We start from the raw sequence: 9045 nt of genomic DNA, 5'->3' as shown, positions 1-9045 counted from the left end.
GAATGCCCCACAGGGTTCTGTTCAATTCCAATCCCCTCTTTTCTTTGATACTCCTCAGCCCTGAGGGGAATGGGGGCAGGAGAAGAAAAGGAATAAAGTTTTGGATGGAGAGGTTAATCATAAAATCAGCAGAGGAACTTGGTTTTAGGGGGAGATTGGGTTTCAATCTCTCGAAAGCCCCATCTCCTACTACCATTGCATTGAGAGTTAGAAATTTGACATATGGATTTGCGGGGGGACACAAACCTTCAGTCCATGACATCAACCATCTAAACTCAGCATGGCCGGGAGGCAAGAGGTGACACGTAGGACAACGTTGAACATACAGTCATTCACTCATGCACCGACTATCTACCAAGTGCCTGCCACGTGCCAGGAACTGTGCTAGGAGCAGGGAATACAAAACTAAACAGAGCAGAATTCTTGTCTGCAAGGTACTCACCAGCTAGTGGAACATTTAATATCCTAGGACAGATTTTTCAGAGTTCCTTTTATGGTACGTTAATGGGTTCTCTGCTCAAAGGTTTGGAAAATCCTAGATTGAAAATAATAGCTGTTTTATGTGCCAAGCACTAATCTAAATGTTTTACATATATTAACTCTTTTAATCCTCACTATCGCTGTCATTATCCGCATTTTACAGACGAACAGACCCAGAGAGGTTAGGTAGTTTGCTCAAGGTCACACAGCAGAGATTTTCAATACTTTGCATTTTGAATTTCTTAGAAAGATTAGAGTATAAATATTTCCCAACTTTCTTTGACCATGGAAACTTTTTTCCCTCTAATGTAGCGTTTCATAGGATCAGGGTTTTAAAGGAAATATCTAGGGAAAGGTTGTGGAACAAACTAAAGAGAAAGAATTAAATGTTATGTCCAATTCTCCTTTGCTGTATATTAACAGCCACATTGACGACATGGCTTATTTCATCCATTTTGAAAAAGTTCAAGTCCCCAGACACTACTTATGTGGTTTCGCCTTTGTGCTCAGATGTTATACTCTCACTTCTAACAGGTTTGGGAATACAGATGGTAGACAGGCAGGGCACTGTGGAACAGAAGCTGAAAGCTGGCTTTTCAGCACACCTAGTAGCATCACAGAAATTGGGATCATTACTGAGCCAAAACTTAGAGAAGAAAACTAAATCTGACGAATCTTTTTCCTAACAAGATCAAAGAGATTATGACAGACCGCGAAAATACAGTCTTATTTTTCAAGTTGCTAATTTGGCTTCTTGCTGTTTCCCAGAGAAGAGCTTATGCAGGGCCCTTTCTTAGAGAAAGTTTAACAAGTGGTTGAGACTAACTTCTTGGCTGAATGGTTTAACCCCTATGGACAAATAGGGCTTTTATCGATTCACCAGTGACAAGGCCCGAGAAAAAAAGGAACTTTAACAAATGTATTTGGAATCTGAGTTTTTAGCATCACAACCACAGGTCATTGTGGTTTTCTTAAACGTAAGGTAGAATAAAACATAGGGAATTGTGTATCGCTGATATTCAGCATTCGAACCCAGTGACTAATACTCAAATCGGAATGCTCTGTATCCTCCCCAATATAAATATGTTTTAAAAAAGCAATGACAAAATAATCAAATTGCTCATTACCTTGAACAGACCTAAGTGGCTCTTTATTGTGCCTTGCATGCTCATAGCACATTTTTTAATAATGCTAAATATCACAATATGTACTGTAATTAATATAGTTCCTTCTGTACAACAGTTTAATAGAGGTCAAATTTGAGAAGGGTTTTTTCCCTGAAAATATTCCAAATGCATTAGATATCTCCAACCAAGTATCATGGAATCACAGTAATAATTAATATTCATAGATCCTGGTACTGTGTACAAAATACAGATGTGAGGAGGTTGATAATGTTGATGGTGGGCAGACAAGAGGCCTGGGCTTCTATTCTCTCCAAGGAACATCGAGAAAAGGTCTTTAGCAGGTAGAGTAGGGACAGATGGAGTGCCCATTTGAGATTTGTAACCAGAAATTTAAAGTAAAAATAGTCAGCAAGCGTGTGTATGTCTCTCTGGGGACATTTGACTCAGATACAAGCATAAATTATGCAAGAGTTTTTTTTAACCAGAGTCTGGGCTTTTCCATGAACACCTATAGGAGAGAGAGAAAGGCAAGGGAACTAGATATTTTCAAAGGATTGTTGTTGTTATAGATAATAGAGTCTGATTTGGTTAAAAAGACAAATGAAGACGCAGGATAGGATGCCTGGGAGTGAGACAGTGGTAGGTTTAATGGACAGGAGGTCTTCTGAGGTTGAGGATATGACCATAAGGGTCCATGGCTTAGATTAATAGAGAACTAAACCTTTGACCTTCACATAAATGATCTGAACTCCCTCTGACAAGGTCAAAAGGGAATTATTCTCCCCATTTTAACAGTTGAGGAGAATGAAGCTCAGAGAATTTCACTGTCTTGTGCAAGATCACAGAGTAAAGAACAATGCCAGCCAGGACTGGAGCCCAGGTCTTCCAACTCCAAACCCTGAACTCTCAACCCAAGAATAAAGATATTCTTCTAAGAAGATATTTTATGGTATCTCTACTATCTATTTAGTTCACTACTCTCAAAAAGAATGCCTTTTCTGGGAAAAGAGTCATAACAAGCAAAAGGAAAAGGAAAAAAGATGAATGCAATGCTGAGTGGTGGGCAGCACAAGACTAAACTTGTGTCTCTTTCTGAATATTCTCCACACAACATGGGGAAATAAAATTTAGAGACTCCAAGACTTAAAGATAATTTCAATGCATCATCAGAGGGAGTCTGTTCAATTGTATGTCCTACTACAAATTCACAGTACAGCAGAACAATGCTAGTATAGATCTGCCCTATTAAAACTCGTGATGACAAGAAGAGCCTTTCCTGCCATGTGTCATTGGAACTCTCAGTTTAGGGGCCTGAGTTTAAAATTGCTTCTCTTCCTCAAGGTTACCAGGGATCTTTGAGAATGCGCATGACAGACATATGATCAGAAGCACACGTGTGATTCCTGTCCATCCAAAGAGATAACTACATAGAGAAGAGTTTTCACTGAAGGAAAACAACGTCTACATAATGTCTCCTGAGAAGCAAGAAAATTTCAGGTAAACAATTCCAACGTAGACTGTGAATCTTGCCCAACTAGACAGATCTTGGGGAATAAATATAACAACAGGTAGAACGCACAAATAAACCAGCAAGCTTTATAAGCCATTCAATGCTTTTATTTCATGGATGCAAAAGTTTCTTTGTTTACACTCTGCCTCATTTTTCAGTACAAGTTCTGAGATACAAAAACTCTTACTGTAAAGTATAGAAACACATGAATAAGGATACAAAACCAGAGCCAGGGAAAATGTACAAATGAGTAGAAAATAAAGATAAGGGAGAAATTAAGAATGTGCAAATGTACAGGCTAAGAACTTCTCCTTAATTGTGATAATTGATCTACAAATGTGGTCTAAATTTCCTGGTAGTCAGCATGGGGCAACGGGGGCCGGGGTGGGGATTGGAGGGAGGAAATCAACTAAGCGATCCCGTTAACAACGAATATTTATGATTTGAAATGGGGTTTTCACAGCTCTGAACTCAGAGCTCTTCCCCTCTGGGTTCTTTCTTGACTTCCTCTTAACTCAGGTGCAAACCCCAGCTCAACCCACACCTGGTCCTTAAACTGACATCACTAGAGGGCCAGCATCACCCCCAAAAAGAAACCTGGGACAGCCAGGTGCCCTTGTTCAACTGATGACTTGGGAGTTCTGTCTGGTTGATCCCATAATTATCTCTATTTTGGTTTTTGCTGTTATCAGTGCTGTTGGTGGTTAGCTGGTTTGTATACAACCTTTCCTAACACCTGGATCTTCTGGTTTGGGGGTCATGCTCCTGATTTGTACATGATCCCAGATTATACACTGATGCCCAGGTTAGAGTCTCACATGTATCCACTGCCACTTCCTTTGGTCTCCTGCTCCCTCCCTCTTGGACAATGTACCAATTTAGCCCTGATGATAATTCACGGTCTTCTTTCCCAACCTGTACAATTTAAACTGAGTGAATTTCAAATATGCCCTCACATTGAATTTAAAAGTCAGTGACAACCCACCAGATTAAGAATATCAAAAGATTCTTGGTGGATGACCAAAGTCAGCAATGAAAGTAAGTGAAACAAGATATAAAAAAAAAACCCAGGCAATGCGTATGCCTTTCTTTCCTCCTAAATCAAAGGCCATGCATTGTTGCCGTTTTATTCAATATATTGATCTCATTTGTGTTGTCTGTAACATGGCTCTAAAGCTTGGGGGCAGGTAGAACACATAATCAAATCTGGCACTGTGCCCAGCAGATCATTGAGTGCATGGGCACAATGAATATTACTGATGATGAAAACTTCAGACGGGTGGGAATAATTTTGAAACCCTTCAGAGGAAAGCAACAAAGATGGCTATTAAACAGTCAAAAAGTGACCTACACTTAAGAAAATGTTCGGAGAACTAGACTATTTAGCCTGCAGAAGAGGCAGTCAAGTGCAGCATAATAGTAAATCCACACTTGTGTGCTGATATCTCTTATACAGAAGCTCATAAACAGCTCTTCTTCAACCTTGGCTGATTACAGAACAGGGAGGAAAGAATGTAAGTGGCAAATCAGACATTTCAGCTCTCCTTTGAAAATGAATGTTTTCATAACTAGATTTGGTTTTTGTGGAAGAGAGATTACAATTTCTCTTCTGGGTTTTTTTTTTTTTTTTTTTAATATGACAGCAGCCTCCTATGTCCCAGACATCTTCTTTTTAAAACAAAAATCTATTTTTCTCACCAACTGCAATATTCTTCCATGTCTTTCCTATTTTACATATATATGCATTTAATTTAATATCAGATACCTGGGTAGGAGACAACAGGCACTTTGTGTGTTTGATTTTGTGCCTGAAAGCAGTCATTCAGCCCAGTTCCAGCATGTTACAAAAGTAAGAGCATCCAGAAAAAAAACACCTTTTATCTAGTCCTTTTCAGCAGTCTGCTTAAATTCCCCAGATTATCTATTTTGAAGTCATAAATGTGCTAGCACCCGGAAACTGAACCTCTTATGAACCCATGTTATTTTTTAAGGTTGTTATAGATGGATTCCGTTACTAATTTTTAATGGAGCAGGGACACATGTGCCCCAGAATATAAACAATTTCTCCTCTTGCATAAATCACCCTTCCTCCATTCCACAGACTAACGCTTGGAACAGACGGTATCTGAGGATGGCCATTTACTTTAGACTTTGTTCTCATGTAGATAAGAATTGTCAAGCAGAGGAAATATACATATATTTGTGTGTGTGTCTTATATATGGAGACATCTGAGACACAAGACATAAAATCTCCATGATTTAGGCTTTATTTCAGTATTTCAGAATATAAAGAGGTCCATTTAGCTTTGGTCAATTAAAACTGAATTTATGTAATACCATCAAGCATCGGTATCGACATTTGGTGGCATTCAAGATGGTATTTACACTCACTGATCTGAACGTCCGTGCAACTGTTTGCATTAGGTGCAAGCCTCCAGCTCCCTGTTTGTTGAGGTTCACCTAACATAGCTTATCCCCATAAAGATTCCTGAAAGAGGCTCTTCGTGCTAAAACAGCTCCATAGAAAACCTTGCATGTACAGCACAGAATGTATTAGCCATCTGTCCAGAAAAACGTATCCATATGCTTCCCAGGGCATTTGTTGAATTAGACTTCAGCACAAGTTTTCATCCTCATGTTGGAGAAAGGGCAGTTCCTGCCCCTCCCCCCATCAAATACATTAGCCTGAAAGCGTTTCCTATTTTACGGTTTTCTCATATATAATTTCACTTAATTCTCTCAATAACCCTCAGAGGTAAGTATCATTACCCCCATTTTACAAGATAATTGAGGCTTAGGGAGATTGAGACTTGCCCCAGGTTGCATGGCTGGTAAATCGCGAAGCTCCTGAACTCCCAGGAAAGGGAATAAACCTTATTTACCTACACACACATATGGGTGTGTGTGTCTGTGTGTGTGTGTATCAACAAACCATAAGGTTAGCAAATGTCCCTACCCTCTACCTCTTTGTTTGAATAGTTTAGAATTTTTTAAAATACTTTTAATAAAAACATCAGGGTTTGATTAGGCAGTACTTTGAAGTCTTAAGAAAAGCCCAATAAATTGCAGATATATTAGACTCAACTTCGCAAATATAAGAGGGGCCTTTGCCCTGTAACTTTCTTTGCCCAAGAAAGAAAAGTAGTTTTTTCCTACCTCAAAGCTTCACAATGTCATTGTCACATTCTAAATACTTATTGAATTAGATGTGCTCATCTTGTCCTTTACTTTAGACTGCTCAGGTGCCAGCCAGGGAAAGTTGGAACATTCCCTATCTGTTCTTTCTTTGGCTTCAGACTCTGAAGGCTCCTGCCCTAGAATACTAATATATCATCTGACAGTGATTAAACTGTTATTACTTATTAACATCGTAGCACAAGCTAAGTTAAAATGTAACTAGCCAAACATATGGCGAGACTTCAAGACTGCAAGCCCAGATAGATGATAGGATATGTAGCTAGAAAGGTCTAGAGCTGGCCGGCGGGGGCGGGGGTGTGGGCGTTGGGGAGGGTGGTGGTCCAAGCTTTTTCAGTACCTGTTCACAAGGCCAGGAGTCAAAATAACTGCTGGACAGGAAAACTGCATCGATAACGAGGAGGTGTCAGGACGATCATACTAAATATATGTGATTCAAACATGAACCAAGGGCTAAAGAGGAGAGCATTGAATCTAAATTTCCTTTCCCAGTAATCTTGCTAAATATTTAAGTTTCATTATGTAATTTTAAAAGAATTAAACCTGATGTATACTTAGTTACATTCAGTTTCTTTCATTTGCACAATATTAATTAATCCAGGCTGCCAGCATGATTCCGAGAAGGAATTCATGAAAGAATAGTAGTAAGAGCAAATGCTTATGCCTGCCACGTCTATTGGTACAAGTGGACTCAACAAATATGTAAAACTCATCTCTGTTTAAGCTCCCAGGTGCCCACAGTTTAGGTAGGATGTTGGATGCTGAGATCTAGAGTTGCACCATCCAATATGGCAGCCACTTGCCACATGGAGCTATTTAATGTAAATTTAACTTCAATTAAAAATTAGTTCCTCAGTCTCCTTCACCTTTCAAGTGCTCACTAGGCACAGGTAACCAACGGCTACTTATTGGACAGCACAGATATAGATGATTTCCCTCACCACAGAAGTTCTGTTGGACAGCATTATATCTAGAGAGTAAGACGTATATATATACTTCTCTAAGGTTAGGCTCCAAGATTGCTATCTTAGGAGGCACAGGGCAACCTGAATAGAGACAGAGAGGTCTAGTGTGGGATTGGATATTTATTCAGCCACAAGAAAGAAGGAAATTCTGTCATATATGCAACAATGTGGATGGAACATGAAGGCATTATGCCAAGTGAGAGAGACAGATGCTGTGTGTTCTCACTTAATCTGAAGAAATGAAAAACTCATGGAAACAGAATAGGTTGGTGATTGCCACAGGTGGGAGATAGGGAGTGGGGAACTGGGTGAAGGTCGTCAAAAGGTACAAATTTCCAGTTATAAGTAAGTCCTGGAGTTATAATGTCAGCATGATATCTATAGTTAACAATACTGTGTTTTACATTTGAAAGTTGCTAAGATAGTAGATCTTAAATGTTCCCATCACAAGAAAAAAAGATAACTGTGAGATGATGGGTGTTAACTAAACTTGCGGTAATCATTTCACAGTATATGCATATATCAAATCAGTATGCTGTACACCTTAAGCTAATACACTGTTATATGGCAGTTATATCTCAATAAAAAACTGAGGGAAAAATAAGAATGCTGGCAAAGTGACTTCCCAAATTCACCAAGGGGTAGGTACTGACACACATACTTCAAATATATATTCTCACCCAGTTTTAAAGGGTCTTTAAGGATCCTGAACCTGTTCTAGAAGAGGTGGAAGACAGATTGGGCAGGAACTTGAAATTTTGCCAGGAACAAATTATGTTGCCCATGTTGGCAGGGAATGGAACTTCCCCCACATGAAAACATGCCCTAGCTGTCTTAGGTTGTATTTATAGGAAAAAGCCCCCTGTCGGATCATCCACCTCCAGGAGGTTCCCAATCCCTCTGAAATGTTAATGTTTCCCTCCTTTCCTTGAGCCCCATAGCCCTGACCTAGTTCTGGTTTTCATGATCTCTTTTGTAAGATTCTCTTAATTGGTTTCCTTACCTCCATTCTCTCCCTCTAAAGGACCTTTCACCCTGCCCACAGAATTTCTTCCTAAAACATACATCTGATTACTTCTTTCTCCACAGCAAGCAATTGCAAACCCTAGTGTCTTAAAGTTCCCAGATTTCTGGAGTTGCTTTTCTTTTGATGTCCACATTTAAAGACAAAAACAAAAACAAAATAAAACATAAGTCTTTATCATATATCACTGCCTAAAGTTTTGCAATACCCTAAATATTCCTGAGAATTCCTGAATGTGAATACACAGCCAAACAGCCACTTGCTACCTTTTGCTCTAATCAGTCACTCAAGGGTCTTCTTTAAGTTCCCTTTTGATATCTACCAAATCTATATCTATAGCCAGCACCATCTCCAGCACCACCTTGCCTCAAGCAACAATGAAGTCCTTCACTGTATTATGAAAACACTGCTAATCCAAAGCTACAACAAAGTTTAATACTTTGCTCTCTTTTCTGATGATCTAAGGATCACACAAGAAAGTAGAAATGCAAAAAATGTGAATTTTGATCCCCACATCCAATATTATCCACATACCATACCTGATCTGCAAACTCCCCTGCTGGCTCCCTCTGCTGTAAGGTCATGCCATAGGAGCCTGATACTGCTCAGATCCAAGTCCCTGTGACCTTGACCTTTCCTGCCCGAGTCCTAGGAGCCCAAGGACTTACCTCAACTCCCCAAAGCAAAAACTCAATTAGTATATCTTCCCACCCCCAGAAAACACTTTATTCATTTATCCTGCTG

Source organism: Lipotes vexillifer, unplaced genomic scaffold (assembly GCF_000442215.2).
Source record: "Lipotes vexillifer unplaced genomic scaffold, Lipotes_vexillifer_v1.1 scaffold677, whole genome shotgun sequence".
NCBI classification, from domain to species: Eukaryota; Metazoa; Chordata; class Mammalia; order Artiodactyla; family Lipotidae; genus Lipotes; species Lipotes vexillifer.
Note: the sequence above shows the minus strand (reverse complement) of the source record.